This window comes from Pteronotus mesoamericanus, unplaced genomic scaffold (assembly GCF_021234165.1).
Source record: "Pteronotus mesoamericanus isolate MK-2021 breed Mesoamerican mustached bat unplaced genomic scaffold, CSHL_Meso_final scaffold_85, whole genome shotgun sequence".
Lineage (NCBI taxonomy): Eukaryota > Metazoa > Chordata > Mammalia > Chiroptera > Mormoopidae > Pteronotus > Pteronotus mesoamericanus.
Window position 1 is genome coordinate 37,230,896 of NW_026555329.1, and position 18,758 is coordinate 37,249,653.

The window sequence follows — 18,758 nt, forward strand, 5'->3', positions numbered from 1 at the left end:
TTTTACTTTGAACTTGGCACTTATAAATCACAACAGTGACAAAAATAATTAAACTCAAGGGCACAACAATTTGTCCTCCAGTGTCAGAGCAAGCAGTGTTCCATACCTGGATAAAACCTAAACACTCCGAGGAATTATATACTCCCCCAAAATCACTGGTTTTACATACTGTTGGAATTCTGTAGGTTAAAATGTTCTCTGGATTGCTGACTAAAATTAAGGCCAGTTTTTTTCTTAGTGCTCCATTCTCGGAAGTACTATAATACCCTGTCGATGAGCAGAGTGAACAGAGCCAAGTCCCTATTCCATCTCCCTGCTCCAAAAATACTTTTATTATCCTTGGATAGAAAAAGTTCAGATATGAAACTGGTATGAACAGATACGACACTTGATCTAGCCAAGAGAAAGAAACAATAAGGCTAGTTTTTTTCTTTACATCTTTTTTGGGGCAGCATTCTCTCTGTCTCATCAGCTGGGTCCCATTTCCCTACCCACCTTCTAAGAGGAGATCTTGCCCCTGAGCCTCCCTAACCTTTCGTTTCTTCTCTAAACTCCGATGGTCACTTTTTTTTTAACTGAAACTATTTCACAGCGTGGACTGTACAGTCCATTAGTAAAGTGTTATCAATCTCTAAAGCAGCACATACACCTGAATGTCAACAGTGTCAACAATTGGGTTGGGTCACAAATGTAAAGACTGGCTTATTTTACTTGGAAAAAGTGATTTAGAAGAGTTTCAGAGGCAAAGGCTCAAGCTGTATTAACTAAGTAGAAAGAAACACTTCAGGTAATTGTGAACGAAGACAGTTTAAATTAGCACACTATTTCAAGATGGTATTCGGTTTAGCCCATCAGGGTTAGATTTGAACAGAAATAGGGAAAGGAAAGTTGGGGCATGATTTACTCAGAAAATGAAATATGAGAAGTGAAATTTTTTTTTGAGAGAATAGGTGCAGAAAGTTCTTAGGAATCAAGTACTAAGCTTAATATTTTTTATGGGAGTTTAGGAAAGCTGTGGCCCCTATAAACCTGAACATTCCATCTGCTGCTCAGAGATGGAAATGTAGTAATTATTAGGGAATAGACACCAATGAAATTGCCCAAAAAACATAAAATACAAGAAGGTAGTCAAAGAAAGGACATAATTGCAAATAGTATTTAAAATTTCAGGAATGTAAAGAAAAATTAGAGCTCAAGATGCTCATGGATTTGGTGACCACAAACAGTGAGGATATATGCTTATTAAAAGTACCAATAAAAAAAAAGTATCAACCAAGGATCTGTTTCCATTAGCTTGACAAAAGCACACAAAAACCAGGAACAGTCTAAAAATTACCTTAAAACCTTCGGACATTATATTTACTCCCTTTTTCTAAGCCAAGATAAAAGTTGCTATGATGGTAAGGCAAACAATTTACACACAGTGAATAGACCACTGAAGCTATTCACAAGTCCTTACAGGCAAAAAGCCTATTTTATATTCGGAATGAAAAAAAATAAAAATAAAAAAGCTTTGAACTTCAAAATCTTTGTATTACTAAATATTTACAATTAATCACTGGTTTTTCAGTTAGTTTACAGTTGCTTCTCTGAAAAAAAAAAAAAGCCACAAAAACGAGTAAAGACTTAGGCATACACATCAATCTCGTTTTCAAACTACCAAGTCTACAACTAACACTAAAGGAACTACTAGCACAACCTTGACCCCCAAGTTAGACGTATCTGTTCAGGTCCAGCAAACAGTTTTTCCTCCTGGCACCAAATAGAAGTGGTTCTGTCAAAAAACAAGTCAGGCTTCAGACACAAATGTCCTGAGTAACTCCCAATTTTCACGGACACCATTTGAAGAATTTTAAATCTTCGCTGATTTGTTTCATGGCTACTATACTAAGTTTGGCCAAGTGGGAATAATCAAAATGAGTCTTTCTTACTGCACCTGCCAACTCAGACCTTAAGAACTTTTTAACTGCTGGAGATCTTCACCTAGCAAGGTTTCAAAAACTACAACTAAAGCTCACACTTCGAAAGAAGTGATTTAAATTTAAGTTTCAATGTTTCATAATGGTGCAGGAGTCTTAATATTTACCTACTGATAACTTCATTTAAAAAGAAACTATAGGAGGGCGACAGACAACATAAAAGTATTGAAAACAGCCTTAAAACTTGAGAATACACTGGCAGTTTTTATTGTGTATTACTACTAATCATGCCTAAATTTAAACAGAAAAGTAAATCCATTGACAAGATAGTACATTCTCATGGAATATATAGATAAGCTATGCGAAGAAAGTACAGATAGGAAGGTACAGAAAGTCTGAAAAGGGCCCTCAAAATTCCGATGGTATATTCCTTGGTTTCTTGTAACTTTTAGAAAATTAAGTGTTCCTGGGTGTTCCTGAAACCTGCTTCCAAGTTTAGGGGCCATTCCTTATTCAGATCTGAAAGACTTCATGTTTTCTCAGAAAATAACAGCTAATCCCAGTGTTGTGGCCCAGACGCTAGTCTCTCCTTTTCACTGCCTAGCGGCCCTCAAGGACTCAGTCGATTCACATTTCCACATTACGTAAGTATACTTTGCAAGGAGATAGGTAGATAACAAACAGGGCGTCAAACCCTACTCCACCAACAGCCGTCACACCCTGTGAGGAGTGTCCCTCCGGGGGCTTTCCCCCTGGTGTCGCTGCAGCTAAGCTGTATGGGGGAGGGGACGCACTCTCAAACAGTCATCGCTTCCTCTTCAGGCCGCCAAAGCCGACCGCACCAGTCTCCTCCGCCCAAGCCCTTTCCCCTCCCCCGCCCCAGCCTGGGTCTGAGCCAAACCCCACAGGAATGCAGCCCAGTCACATGCGCTGCGGCGGCGGTGGACGTGCCTCTCCCCCCGCGCCCCAAGGAGACCCAGCGCCATCTTGCCCTGACGCAGTTACAAAAGTCACGGAAGAAATTGTGTCTCCTCCTCCGCGCCAGCGCCCCAAAGTTCCGCAGAGGCCGAGCCGGGGCCCTCACCTCGCGCAGGGACAGGAGAAAATGTCAGGGAAGAGCCTTGAGATTCCCTTCGTCACTGCTTGGGTTCCACATCGCCGCAGCAGCAACGAACACCACCGTCACTTCTCCCTCTCTGCCTTTCCAACAGCTTCCCCCAACGGCTCTGGCCCCACCCGCTGCTGCAGCATGAGGTCATCGCTAGCCAATCACAACGCGCTCAACGGAACCCATCAGACACTAATTGGCTGCGTGAACCACCTCTGCCTCTCCCCACTCCGCCTACCAAGCGCTCCGGGTCGCAGTGAGGCAAGGACAAGACGGAAACCGCCATTTCAGGGAAAGACCTCGAGAACAAGAGCGGGAATCACCGTGCCATTTTAGTGGGGGAAACCCATGTTTTATTCTTTGGTCTTGCCCTTTTTTTCGAGATAACCGTCTGCCCCTCCCCCATTGAATCACAGTCACTTAAAGGAATTCCCTCTCCCGTCCCCGCATTGTCCCGCTGGCGGAGAAATCCTTCCCCGGGGCCAAAGAAGTAGGAGGCAGCGACGGCAACTGCAACGACAGCTTTTACCCCGATACACGGTGGCAGGGAGGCGGCGCTGATGGTGGCTGTATATTTCTTGCTGCTTCTCCCCCCCGACCTCCTCCGTTTCTCGCTCCTCCATCAAGACGGCGCTGAACTCGCCAGCTCCGCTTTTATCCTGTGCCCGGAGCCTGCGCACTGGAGCCACCTCAGCCCCTAGTGGGTGTCGATTTACACCCTTATCGAGTTCAAGCTGCGCTTGAGGCCAGACCGGGGAGGAGGAGGGGAGAGGGGAAGAGGGAGGGGGACGAGGAGGTGAGGACCGCGATTGAGGTGGTTTGAGGAGTGGGAGAGTGCATTGATTTAGGAGGGTGATGGGAGGGGGCGGTCCTTCCTAGGGCCTACTTGTCATTCTTCCACCCTGTATTTGCGTGCCTAAGCTCCCGATAGGGCTTAGGAAAAAAAGGGTAAAGAACCAATCCCATCAAATACCTAAATTTCCCCCAAACCTTCGGTGAATTGTTGAATGTATCTTTTGTGAAAAAGACAGATTCTGTCCACCTTTCGGCCTCCAGTTGCCTATCTTGAGACTTCGGGAGAGGCAACGGCTGAGGGCGGCAGCCCACAAGCAAAATGGCGGCGGGCAGCTTCGTCCCCTCCCCCTCTGCCCCTGCGGAGCGGGGCGGGCGGGCCCCGTGCACTGGCCGCCGCCGCCGCCGCCGCCGCCGCCGTCGCCGCCGCGGCCGCCGCCGCCGTCGCCGCCATTTTCCCAGAGCAAGAGGCAGTGACACTGAGCGGGCGCAGGGGGCCGAGTCGGAGACCGTACCTGAGCTCGGGAGCGGCAACAGAAGGGGTATAGACACTCTGAGCAGCCTCGCCGTCGCCTCTGCGCTCCCGTTGACTGTCTGAGTGCCCCCTCCCCTATTTCTCTGTTGCTGAAGAGGCTGCGCGCTGCTGTTTGGGGAGGGGGTGTGTGGAGCCGGGTCCTGTGTCCGCAGTGGCTGCTGTCGGGTGATCGTCTGATCGTGGAGGTGTGGAGAGACCCCTTGGTGGTCGAACAAACAACGGGGTTCGGGTCTCTGGTGTGTGAACAGCACAGGTCAGTGCCTGTCGTCTCTTTGGGAGTTCATGGGGCTTGCGGGGTTTTGGACGTGTGTTTCCAGGGGGGAAGGGGCCTTCTCATCTTTATCCCTTTGGACGGGGAGTCGATGTTGACTCTCAAATGTCTTGGTCGGGGCAAGACGTTGCTCGTTTGAATCGAATTTATCCTTTCTCGCCCCTGTCCCTAGAAAGGGAGCATTATGGCGGGTTTTAGGGTTGGGAAGGAGAAACTGGCAGTTAAACCCCCTTGAGAGTGGGAGTTAGGGAGGGGGTGTACTCCTCCTTGGCAGCAGCAGGTTAAGGCTGCTTGGGTGAGGAGAGAGGCTTGTGACTTCTAGAAGGGTTTGTGACCAAGTGGTCCCAGGAGCTGCCAGCCCTCCCTTCCATCCACCGCATCTTGTTCAGGTGCTGGAAAAACGTCTAGGCCTCAATTCCTTCTTCCATTTCTTTACTGGCAGCCTCCGGTATAATTTTATCATCAGAACGAAGAGGGTTAAGAGAACGCCCTGGGTCTCTATCTCCCTTTGTGGGAGAGCGAGACAGCTTCTCATCCTCCCCGGGAGTAGGTAAACCCGCCCCTGAGGTGGTCACCCCAAGTACCCAGCCTTCTCAGTCTCCTCCCCCACTCCTCTTGCATTATCGCTGTCCTTTACTGTACCGGAGCCTTAGAATCCACAATATGGCACATTTCAGAAAAGCTTATTTTGACCAAGGGATTGGCACAAACACTGGCAGCAGACACAGAAGAGAAACAAACGGTTCACTGTGCTAAACGGGGGAGGAGGGAGAGAAAAAACAATCCGGAGTGCTCTCTTCCACTGGCCTTAGTTCCGTAGAGATCCATTCTTGCTAGATTCTGTCTTAAAAATGATACCATATAAAGTCAAAGAGAAATCGCTAGAGTTAGCTTTAGAGTAAACCTCTTTTTTTCTGATTGCCCCCTTTTTAGTGATGTGAATAATGTAAGGTGTTTGGAGTTTTGGAGACCTTGGGGAGAATTAGGTGAGGTGCATTCAGCTTTAGGCTGGAGATACCAATACCTAATTGGAAAATAGTCCGTTTTTTCCTTTAATTTCCGAGATGGGGAGTAAAAAGTGAAATATCCCTCTTTTGTCCTTTACAGATTCTAAAAATGGCGGCCCCAGGCTGATGTTGTGGTAATCTAATCAGCTCGGGTCCTCCACACCCCATGCAGTGCGTTTGTCTGCAGCATATCACAGGCTTATTATGTTTACATGGAAAGACTGGGCTTTTTTCTTCCCCAAACCTTTTACAAAAATGTGTTGATTTTACTGTAAATTGCAATGCTGTGTTTTAGTTTATTGATTTTATTGGTTTTTCCTGAGAGGCAAATAAAATGACACCACTTGGGGAAAAAAATAACACTCAGATAGTCCTAGAAATTTCAGTAGTGAGGCTAGGTACTCTTAAACATTAAAAAAAATTATTTGGGGACAAATAATAGTTTTTGTTAAGTTTACATCAAGCATTTTTTTTATTCAATCTACCAAAGTAAATTAAAATGTTTACTAAGTGTATATGGGCAACCTATTTTGTATGACTAGACATTTTAATCCAGAGTGAAATTGTTTCTCATCCATCTCTTGACCAATTTTGTGGATTTTGGCTTTTGTACTCTCTCACATTAATTTTTAGGGAGCTGTACAAACAAGCCTAAACCTGTTACTTCACAGGGTGTGGAGAAGCTTGTTTCTCTCACTATTAAATTTTATATTCATTTTCTGCATATAGTTAGCAATTCCTTAAGAATTTTATAAGTTAATTGTGTATTTGTTTGGTAAAGTGAAGTTCCATGCTTTGCTGCCTTTTAATATTGTCTGATAGCATACTATCATAATTATATAAGTAAAGGTTTTGGTTCTTGACTCCCCCACTCCCCACATGCCCATTTATCTATTATGGGATGTGGAATTTAGTCAGTTTAATAGACTTTAAATAAAAGCCACACCATAATAGGGTCTTGAATCCACTTTGTGCTAATTAGCATGTTATAGATTGAGGCAAAAAATTAAATGTTGTCATTTAACTGTATTTTTAAAAGTGTGAATGATGATTTAATCTTTGTAGTGGGAGTTTGATCTTTTGGCCTAAACTAAGCAGTGAGATGTGAGTGGGCAATTAATGGCATTTAATGACCATTCTCATTGTGAAGCAACTGAAAGATGCGTGCCTTTCAATCCAGCAGTACTTAAAAAGGTTGAAGAGTATACACCCTTTCATGATTTTCTTATTCTACTGTAACTTCTGCTTTAAAATATTTATAGTGGAATAAGAATCATGAAGTTCATATATGGCCTAGATTAATAAGTTTGTATTCTTTAAGATAATTGGCACAGGGAATTTGATCATGGAAGACTGAGCACATAGCCTTACTTAGAGTCTCTGAAATACTTCGTTATAAAGTGAAATGTTGATGGGTAGTGGTAGAGTTGTGTTGGGATTTGTAATACGCTCAGTGATCATGTAAGTCCAGATCCTTAACTGTTGTGTAAAGATTGTGCATTTTAAAGACTTAAGTGGTTAAGAACTGTGGTTATGAAGGTTGGTACTTTAAACATACTACCTAATAAAGAAAATCAGTAAACTCTTACGGAAATTTGGTTTATGTAGCCATAGGAGGAAACACTGTACCATGGTTTGTTTTTTTTTTTAATAGTGACCGTGGTCAGGTTTAGACATGTAAAGCATTTGGACTTATTTGCCTTCAAACAATATCAAGTTAGAAATCATAAGAAAAACTGCCCTCACCCTACTAGTTTTCTTCATACTGGCTTGCCTCATTGCTTTGGTTTTGTTTCTTTTTGTTTTAATATGTTTTGGATCCTGTAATATGAGACTTGCTTTTTTTTTAAGTGTATTGCACTTTATTTTAAGTGGTTACTTTATAAATAATATGACTATAAATGTTTGGTTTTTATTAACATATACCCTGGTTGACTATGTTTTAAGTTAGGATTGTCAAGGCAAATTTTTTAAAAGGTTAAGCATAAATTTTGTTTCCAGAGTTTTGAAATGTTTGGTCCCTTGGGGGAAAACTAGTCAAATGGTCTTTGTTCTTAGGATAGCTGAGTTTGAGACATTAGTTGTTTATTTATTTAAGTGGATTTATAGAAAATCATAATGTAATTGGAGAGCAGATTTTATTTTTAGAGACTACATTTTGATCATACTTCCCTTTTGTTGTCAGTATGAATTATAGGATCCCTTTGATCTCAATTTAAGTTTAGAACCTTTTACAAGGCTTCTCCATTTCCCTTCACTTTTTCGGGTCTCTGATAACTCTCTTACAATTTTGGCTTGTCTATCTTCCTCACAGCTTCTAGTCAGAAAATTTTTACTATATATACCACGGTAAGTCCTAAGACTTCTTGGATCTAAAAATAAAGTGAGGAGAAAAGCCAATTAAAAAGTGAGGAGAAATTCTTCCCTGCATCCATACCTTAGTGGTCTTAGCAAAATTATAACTTCTGAAATTGGTTTCTTATTTCTAAGAATAATGTACCTATTTTCAAGCATCAAACCCTTAAACCCTTAAACGTATGGTTTTATTTTTTTAAGTGTATTATGTAAATCCTAAAGCTCTGCTTTTCTGTAAGTTACTACTGGGACTTAAATGTGTACTGCCATTGTGTCTTTGAAATGTATAAAACCAATTGCACGTTGAAGAGCTATCAAAAACTGCTTAAGAAATATTGCAATGGAATTTTCATAAAAGGTGCTATATTTACTTTTAAAAATATTTTAATGATATATAACAACTTTTTTAACAGATGATAGGCACCCGATTTTTTTCTTGAATTTAAAACTTTTGTTAAAGTGAACATATTTACCTCTCAAACATTCATGGTGATTAGGGAACTGTTTCAAATACTTGTATCCAATGAGACTTACTTTTTAATGTTGAATATAGAGTTATTTTTACTTTTTAATGTTGAATATAGAGTTATTTTTACTTTATGGTGAAATGTTTTTGTTGACTGGCAAAATAAAAAGATTTGAGATGTTGCTGTATAAATGTTAGCTGGCTTTTAGGCTGGGTTCAATACTGCAGTGGCTCACTGTCTTTTCAATGTACACAAGCTGGGGGAGTCTCTTTTTAAATATTGAAAGGATAATATTTTTGTATTACCTAAAAATTTATTTAATACAAAAGAGTAATATTTGTGGTTGAAAATTGTTTTTAAGTGCAGTAAATTTGAAGTAGACAGTATTTAACTATAAAGAATTGCTATTGCAATTAAACAATGAGTATTTTATAAAGAGGTGGAAATTAACCAAAATAAATTATTTTTTGTTATTGTGAGCTTAATGCTAAGTGCTGCATTAAAGATCAAATGCTGGTGACTCAGGCTAAGTTAAATTTATTTGTGTCTCTAAGAATATGAAAAGTTTTTTTTATTAAACATTGGTAATGTATGCTTCTTAAATCACAGGAGAACAGTGGTCTTCTGTTTCACTTAATAGGCAGTTTGTTTTCCTTATGTACAGCTCATAAATCAAATTTTCTTCTTAGAAGTTTAGGAAAGCCATTTTTGTATTTTAGGTGAATTTTACAACTTCATCAAAAATCTGATTTGGTTATTTACCTAAGCTGTTGTGATGTTGGTCAGTGGAACAGGTCAGCGACAGATTATTTTTAATTATTTATTTTTGCATTTTAAAACTGTCTTAAATGTGAAACCTAGGTTTAAGAAAGGACCTGTTTATGGATCAACATGAGAAACAAATGAGGGTGCAGCTTTCTTTATTCTAGTTATACAACTGAAAAAGAGTTTTCTAGCAACTCTTAGATGATTGCTCAATTTAGAGTTAATCCAAAGTAATCAACATTCTTGGTCCTGAAGTTTGTTATTGAGAAAGATAGTATTGAGTAATCACACCTGTGTTATAGCCTATGTGGCTGCAGCATTTAAGGCCTGAGCTTGTGGCAGAAAGCAAAGTAATATCGCAGTGGGATTGATTTAGTTTTGGTTAGTAGCATCTATAACGTAATTTTAAAGTTGAAGTTCACATAATTATGTTATCTAACATTTTACCTGACACCAGAAAAATTTTAATTTTTTTAATCTATGTTGTCTTTTGTTTTCAAAGGATACTTACAACACAAATTTTATTTAAAGACTTAAACGGATTTTACCCAGATTTTCTTTTCTTTTTCACTGTTGGTCTAAGAATAAAGTGAAGCCTAGTGTCAGTGGTTTTTAGCAAAAAGCAAGGAATGTGCTTAGAAGAACTAACCAATTTTTATGGTATGGTCAGGAAAACAGTTTTGTTTTTTCAAAAGTTCACACATCAGGAGACTTTATATGAGAAAGATACAATCTTTTAAAAAAAATTTTAATTTATTATTTTTTTGAGAGGGGAGGGGAGGGAGAAAAAAAGGGGAGAAACATATATCAGTTGCCTCTTGTACACCCTCAACTGGATACCTGGCCTAGCAACCCAGGCATGTGCCCTGACTGGGAATTGAACCAGTGACCTTTCACTTCTCAGGCCAGTGCTCAGTCCACTGAGCCACACCAGCTAGGGGTTCTAATATGTTCTTCTTTCACAGACTAATGATAAAATTTAATAGTTTCTATTTTTGAGTTTACAGAGACCTTGAATTGCTCTTACCCAGTTTTATATGTTGTTTAAAGAAAGACAAGGTTCAGGAATTTGAAAACCCATTTCATCTTTAATGATGTGGCAAAAGATGGGAAGATTCTTGATGTGACTGATGTGAATGATTTAGGACTGTGCTTCAGTAGCTGTAAGTTGATGGGGTGTATGTGTGGTGTCTGAGGTTAGTCTGATACATAGTAACTTTTCTCCAGAAAATAAGATTGTTCCTTTTGGAATCATTTGTGTTTCTGCTTCTGTTGAAAGGAAGGTATATAATTGGTTGAATTGACACAGCCTTGTTACATCTCACCATTAAGCCCCTACCAAAATATTTGTTTTTATTGAATTTATTGGGGTGACATTGGTTAATAAAATTATGTAAATTTCAGGTGAACAATTTTCTAATATATCATCTGTATGTTGTATTGTGTGGTCACCAGCCCAATCAAGTCTCCTCCTAAGACCATTTATCCCCCCCTTACGTAGACAAAAGATTAATTAAGCTATTATTTGTTTTGTACCATTTATTTCTATTTGTCAAAAGCCTCCTGTTTTAGAGTTTGTTTGGCTATAAGCAATAAATAAGCTCCAACTAGTTTAAGATTAGTTATAAGATTATAGGGAAACCTCACAATTTATTTGAAGAAAGTACAGTTTGGGCCTCACAGGAATTGGCAAGGTGTCAGAGCGCCACTTACTATTCTCCATTGTGATCCTTCTAATTAGCCTTGACTAGTTCAGATAGGGTATGTATTTATGTTGGGGTAGGGGAAGTTTCACTGGATGGAGAGCAAGAGAAGGACACTTTTAATTCATCTGAAAACAATTACAGTTTTTCACAGATGTACTTGGGAAAAGGTCCAAAAGTAATTAGAATCAAACTACTGAGTCTATTTATATAAAAACATACATGTTGAGGAAAACGAAAAACAACTCCTTTTTATGTTTTAATTCTTTACTTTGAAATAATTTTAAACTTACAGAAAAGTTACGTGAATAGTACAAAACTTCCCTTATACCCTCATCCCAGATCCCCTTTTTTAATATTTTGTCATTATTCTCTGTGCATAAATATAAAAAAAAATTTTGAGCCATTTGAGAGTATATTGCATATATCATACCCGCTCACAGCCCTTAATACATTTCATATGCATTTCATAAGAACAAATATCTTAGGTAACTAGAGTGGTTAAATTCAGGAAATTTAGCATTGATGTCGCATATTAAACTAGTCTCTTGTCCATAGTCCATTTTCATCAATTCTCCCAATAATGCAACCTTTACTAGCATTTTTTTTTTCTAGTACACTAGGTACTCCAGGATCACAGATTACATTTAGTTCTTAGGTCTCTTTAATCTCCTTTAATCTGGAAGAGTTCCCTCAGTCTTTCTTTGTCTTTAATGACAGTGGCAGGCTAGCTATTTATACAGTACCCCTCATTTTGGGTTTGTCTAATATTTCTTCATGATTAGATTCAGATTTTGCATTTTTGGCTGGAACCCTAGTAATATGTGTGTTTTTGTCCTCTGGAGGCACTTGATTTTTTCACTCCTGACCAGTATGTTCATTTTGATTGTTTGGTAAAGGTGTTAAGTAGTTTCTCCATTGTATAGTTAGCATTTCTTATTTTGCCATTATTAAGTAATTTGTGGGGAGATATTTTGAGATTGTGTAAATATTCCGTTTCTCATCACTCCTTCCTCTCCAAGACTAGTGTCTATTGATGATTCTTTTCTGAGTAAGTTTTTGCTATGGTGGTTGCAGATATACTAGGATTTTTAGTACTGGTTTGTTTCTGGGTAATTGGGATTCTGGCAGCTTTATTTTTTTCCTCTTCTGTTTTTGTTTGTTTGTTTGTTTTTTGCAATGCATGTGAGTTGCTTTTGTAATCACAACAAATGAAAGAAATTTTGAGAAGGGAAAGTATAGCTAATTTAAATAGTATTTCGGCACAGTTGTCTACTCAAATGGGATTTAAAATAATTTATTGAATGCTGGTCTAATTTGAAATCCAGAGCACAGAAATTAAGTATCAGTACTTAGATTGTTAAATTATTTTTTTTAATGATGTAGTTCCAATTCCTCATTTAGTTTTTAGAATTATTGCTAAATGAGCCCTCAGTTACACTTACTTAGGCTTATGATTTGCTACTAACACTAGCAGTTTGATTTCTAAGACAAAGCTGAAAGAAGATATGTATTTTAATTATAGTGCTAGTCCCCTTCTTCCATTAAAAAAATTCTTCAGGTAATATTTTTTTTTGAAATAGTTTTTTCTGAAATGATTGAGACAGGTTCTTTATATATATGTGCAAGTCATTTCTTTTTAAAAAGGGGTTGGTGAGATGGTATGTTGAATAGAGCAGAGCATCAAACATCTATAACTTGTAGGACAAAGCTGTGTATGTTTTTGGGACCTTGTTATTAAAGAAATCCATATCCACTGTAGAAAAGTGCAGAAAGACAAGAAACGGGGGAAACATTTATAGTTTAATTATATTATAATGATACTTTTATCAATTTAGCACATTTCCTTTCGGTAATAGCAAAATATTAGTAGTGAATTTGGATGAGAATTTTAATTTCATCCTGATTCAGGCCCTGGGTGACATATTGAATGAAAATTATCAATTTCTTTGGAAATTTTCGGAGAGACAAGAAATTTTTGAGACTCATGAATACTTGTAGAGTGGAGATTGTTATAGTCTCTAAAATTTAAAATGTTCTTATGAGAAAAAGAAGATAAAGCATATTTCAGAATAGTGAGTATTGATGAGAGGATACAGCAGATTTTTAGCATTTTGTAGATGTTTAATTGGTTTAAAAATTAGTCGAATCAACTCTATCTGTCTTAAGAGAATGAAAGTTCAGTTTGTAGCACTCACTGAATGGGAAATCTCATCCCATTGTTTTCTTTTTTTAACATATTGGGTGAAAGGTGCAAAAATAAGTTTCATGATGAACTAGAGAATCTTCTTTTATGCCACAATCCATGTCCTCATGATTAAAGTTAAGAAACTAGAGTCAGAATGACTTGTGAGATTTTTTCATTAAATTTTTCTCGTGTGGCTTCATTATGCTTATTAAAATGAACATTCTTGGGCCCCACTCCAGACCTACATAATTACATCTAGTGGGGCCTTGAATTTGCATTTTAGTGCTAGTCTCAGCTGATTTTTACATTGTTACAGCTCTTCCCTTTTATTTTACAAGTAGATTGTGCCCCAGGGAGGTTAAATAAATTTCCCAAGGTCATATAGTTAGATTGTGGTTGATTAAGGATTAAAATTCAGGTTCTGATACCTGGTGCTTTATACTTTTCTGAGAAACCATGCTGACTCCACTCTTGAGAAGTCAAGACACTATTTTTGGATTCTCTGAATAAGGGAGTTCTGACTGGTCTTTATACAATATCATGTGACAGGCCTTCTAAATTTAGTGCTTCTGTACATTCCAATTCAAGGTGATATGTTGGTTTTTCCAGAACCCATGTGTTATTTGGTTAAAAGTCTTGGATTGGAATTATAGCAGGACATACTGGAATCAAGTTGTGGTGAGCCTTCAATGCTAGGATAAGAGTATGGACTCTGGGAAAACTACTGAAAAGTTAGCTTCGGGGAGTGACAAACTGAAACATGCTTATTTACCCCCATTTTTTAAGATTGTGAAATAATTAAAATAACTCAAACAGTACTTTTTAGAAGCAGTGTTGCCTAGAGCTTAAGAGTAGAAACTCTAGGACCACATTGCTTAGGTTTGACTGCACTCAAACCAGGTTGCACTGCTATATGACCTTTGGGCAAGTTACTTACCTTTTTTGTGCCTTAGTTTCTTGATCAACAAAACGGAGATAGTAATAGAGTCTACCTTATAGAGTCATTTTGAGAATTAAACAAGTTAATATGTGTAATAATTAGTAGTAAGCTCTACAGTTCTAGAGCTGTTAGATGTTTCTAGAAAACAGTGAGTCTCTGATTCCTTCCCATCCCTAGTGTTTCTCATATGCTGAGATGATCTCCCTTTACAGTATATGTTTTTCATAAAATGCTTTATGTCAATACTGTAGAAGTTCCTTTACTCTTCATTTAACCAACCTGCAGGATTCCTATTCCTTTAAAAAACAGTAATGCCATTGCATGTTGAACGATGTAAACTACTCTGCGAAGCCCCCACTAGTTGAGTACAATGCTCCTAAGTCATATAATTGTTCCTAAATTGACTAATCCCATTGTACTTGTATTGTGTTTATATTATTTAATTAGACATTACATAAACCAGTGATAAATTAGTGTGAATAGAGAATTATTTAAATGAAAATTAAGTTAAATGTTTTGGAAAACTAAGTAAAGGTGAATTAATTGCTGAAGAAAATTGCATTTAGGTATGGGTAAGCTTCTGGTCAAGATGGTGGCATAGGCATATTGTGATTCATGATATTATGTAAAGTATCTAGCTTTGGCACAAAGTAGACAATAATTGGTGGGTTGTTTTTACAGTTAGCTATGCGTGAGATAGGTAAAAGATTATAGGGAAGATAATTAAAATCTAGAAGGAAGTCTGCATTCATAATACTCCAAGTGTGTAAGTGATTTCCTGCCTTGAAATACTCTAAAACCAAAAACCATAGACAATACATTATAGATAAAATTTATACAAGAACAAGAATCCAGAATTTCAACTAGTGGAGCTATATTCAAAGAGAACATTTTGGTCTGACACCAGAATGTTAATGAATGATATTTTGAACTAAAAATACGGTGTTTAATATATATATTTAATATATAATTTTTATGACTGTTAACTCTCTGATTTTAACGAAACTCAGAGATTTCTAGTCCCTATTTTTTAATATATAAATTCAGATTTCTTTTTTAATCTAAAATGGAAGAAATCCTACAGTATTCTGTAACTCTTTTTTTCTTTTAGTATATTAGAAATCTAAAAATTCTCTTTTAGAATCTGACTCTGGTTTGTCCAATGGAGTTTATAGGACCCTACCTAGTTGAAATCACAGATTTCATGTCTCTGGAATTTAACAGATACATTGAAGTGTCAATATCCAGTAACCTTTGTTATTTTATGAGATTTAAAAATATTTATTTATTTATTTTTAGAAAGAGGGAAAGGGAGGGAGAAAGACAGGGAGAGAGACATTGATTGGTTGCCACTCATTTGTGTCCCCACTGGCTTTGGGGACCTTTCACTTTGCGGACTAGGCTCAACCAGCAGAGTCACGCCAGTCAGTGCTCTTATGAGATTTAAATTGTTCTCCTCTGCTGGGAATTGTACCCTAAGAATCCTGAAACACCAATTCAAAAGAACCTATGCACCTCAGTGTTCATAGCAGCATTATTTACTATAGCCAAGTGCTAGAAACAGCCTAAGTGCTTGTCAGTAAATGAGTAGATCAAAAAGTAGTGGTATATTTACACAGCAGAATACCATGCAGCAGAAAGAAAGAAGGAATTCCTACGCTTTGCAACAGCAGGGATGGAACTGGAGAGTATCATGCTAAGGGAAATAAGTCAGGCAGTGAAAGACAAATAGCACATGATCTCACCTGTAAGTGGAACCTAATGAACAAAACAAGCAAGCGAGCAAAATTGAACCAGAGACATGGAAATAAAGAACAAACAGATAGTAAAGGGGCGGGGGGGGGCATAATGGGGGAAAGAAGGGAAGGGGTCAAGTCAAGGAACATGTGTAAAGGACCCATGAACAAGACAGTAGTGGGTGAAAGGGGTTGAATGTGGGGTGGGGGGTGGGCAGGACAGGGGAGAGCAATGGGTGAAAAATGGGGACAACTGTAATTGAACAAGAATAAAAAAAATTATTCTCTTCTTTGGACCACTCTAATTGATAATAAACTAGATTCATTAAGTGGTCAATAGTTAAATGCCCTCTATGTGAAGTATCGTGGTAGCTACTAATTCTGGGTTGCTGATCTTGCACATGTTTCCTAAGGGAAGTAATTTATAATTGTTTTGGCTGATATTCCTGGATCAGTTTGTGGAGTTTTTAAGTTTTATTATCTAGTTGTTTGGTATATTGTGGCCTAGTTACTTTATGTTAGTAGTAACCTATTAGTTATACATTAATGCAATAACTGCTTGATTTTTTTAGTTCTGAGTTAAAACTAGCAGATATATTTTTTAACCACTGGTTTATATTTTGTCACTTTATTTTGAAACAGCTGTTAGATGCTTAGTTTCCAAAATTAAATCATCTAGATCACCATATAACAAGCACTACAATATTTATATATTAGCTCTAAAGCCTAGAACACAGTGGCTAAGATACCATGTAAGTTGGGAAGGAAAGGAGAGAGGGAGAGGGATATTGGTTGGTTGCCTCGTACACACACCAGCCTGGACAGAACCCTCAACACAGGCATGTGCCCTAACCGGGAACCAAACCCATACCCTTTTGGTTCACGAGACAACCCTCCAGCCAGCTGGGCCACACTGGCCAGGGTGCTGGCAAATATTTTTAATAAATATATGTCCTATATATGGCTGGGAATAGGAAATCAAACAGAAATGAATGTTTAAATCCAAGATGAACGGAGGGTAATACTGGGCAGGATTGACTCTTGAGGGACAACCACATTTTGGGATAATGAGGAAAAGAGAAGCAATTGGGACGGGGGGAGAGTTTCCAGAAGGAAATCAGTCACTAACATTCTTCAGTGGCAGGTGTTTTCATTTGGTATCGTTTTGTTTTTAATACATGTTCATGTTCATCTAAAAGGGGAAGAGGAAGATTGGATCTGTTAGAGGGTATGTTTTAATCAAGAACAACTTAGGTGGTATATTAGCCACTGTGTTCTAGGCTTTAGAGCTAATATACATGGTCTGGCAGAAGTAATGCCAATCTGAGTGTGGTTGGTAGGGTAATAATATGGGTGTAATAATTTATAGTTTTAATTTGAAAATTTCACCTAAAAATGTCATAAGTGTGATATGCTTGATGTAATGCTTGAGTGTAATATTGCTGTGTTATAGAATTACATGCTTATGATTTTTGTAATAAAAGATTTTGGAATAAAAAAGGGATGTTATTTGTGCTGGACACTGTATAAATATCTTAGTGCTTGCTATAGGGTGAAGTAGATGATTTAATTGTGGAAACTATGCATCTAACAACTGTTTCAAAATAAAGTGTCAAAATCACTTTATTTTGAAACAGTTGTTAGATGCATAGTTATACATTATTTAGGAGTCTACAAAGGGAAGGGATTAGTGTGGAATAAGTTTTTTAGCTGGAACAGTTTTTTGTTTATAAACAGTTATAAACAAAAACCTGGTCAGATTTTTGTTTATAGATGAGGAAAGAGTCCTCAGGAGGTTGATCTACTAGAGACCTCAAAAGCTATTTTTGTGGCAGAGATGTTTAAGTTGAGATGTCAGGAAGGCTTCAAGGAAGCTTTGGTATTTAAGTGATCCTCGCAGGTTTAATAAGATATCTATCTATTGGGTGGGATGGATATAAATTAAGAAAAATAACTTTAGAAAATTTGAGCAAGGATATACCAACAATAGGAAAGAAACTGGCATAATCAAAGGATTTATATATTGGAATATTAATATGGAATTAAGCTAACATGGGAAGTTCCAAGATTAGGACCTTGACTGTAAGTACTATAAGATACTGTGCTTTCTTGAAGAGGGCAAAGTTAGGAAACTAGTGGGTTTTGAAGTTCTAGTCTGTTCAGTATTTAAACAGTTGTAAAATAGAACCCACAAGTGAACACCCCCTCCCCCTTTTTTTTAGGTAAGACATCTGGGCCACAGCCCAGACCTACTAAATCAGGATCTCTAGGGTGAGCCTAGGAATGTGTCATTTTTAATTGCGAATCCAAAGTATATGAAAAGTAGCAGTCCATGAATCTGTGTTTGAGAACCACTGGCTTAAAGGCCAAGTTAGAATACAGAGAGAGACCACATAGAACATTATTCTGGGAGCCTAGGTCTCAGGTAAAATGTAGACTGATCAGAAAGATTTGTTTAAATCCTGTTAATTAGATTTGATGCACATTGTTTTTAGATAGGGAAAGAAGAGAAGACTCAAGTTCTCTAGTCTAAAAAGAAATGATTGAAAATAGTTATAGAAGAAGTAGTTAATTTTGGAGCGTGAGTAGTATTTTACTTGAGATGAGAATAAAGAATAAGAGTAAAATTATTGCCAACTTTGTTTTAGTCAAAAAGGATGCCTTACCTGGCAGCATACATATTCAAATGCTAAAAAAAAAAAAGGCAAGAATGAACCACTTTATTAATAGTCTATATAAGAGCCCTGGCTGGTGTTGCTCAGTGGATTGAGTGCTAGCCTGGGAACCAAAGGGTCACTGGTTTGATTCCCAGTCAGGGCACATGCCTGGGTTGCGGGCCAGGTCCCCAGTACGGGCGCGCGAGAAGCAACCATACTTTCATATATTCCTCCCTCTTTTTTCTTCCCTTCCCCTTTCTCTAAAAATAAATAAATAAAATCTTTAAAAAAAATAGTCTATATAAGAGATACATG

At 38.0% G+C, this 18,758-nt stretch overlaps 1 protein-coding gene and 1 non-coding gene across 3 annotated transcripts in view; one reads left to right on the forward strand and one right to left on the reverse strand.

The window, feature by feature from the left end:
* Positions 1–232: 232 nt before the first annotated feature.
* LOC129063605 (U2 spliceosomal RNA) lies at positions 233–415 on the reverse strand. The gene has a single exon (XR_008528383.1). It is a non-coding gene; the product is annotated as a U2 spliceosomal RNA (small nuclear RNA).
* Positions 416–4,216: 3,801 nt separating this feature from the next.
* Positions 4,217–18,758, forward strand: part of KMT2E (lysine methyltransferase 2E (inactive)) — an 87,187-nt gene continuing 72,645 nt past the window's right edge. For both annotated transcript variants that reach the window (XM_054564581.1, XM_054564582.1), the window contains exon 1: positions 4,217–4,607. The gene's annotated coding sequence lies outside the window, so the exon portion shown is untranslated. The remainder of the gene's footprint in view (positions 4,608–18,758) is intronic.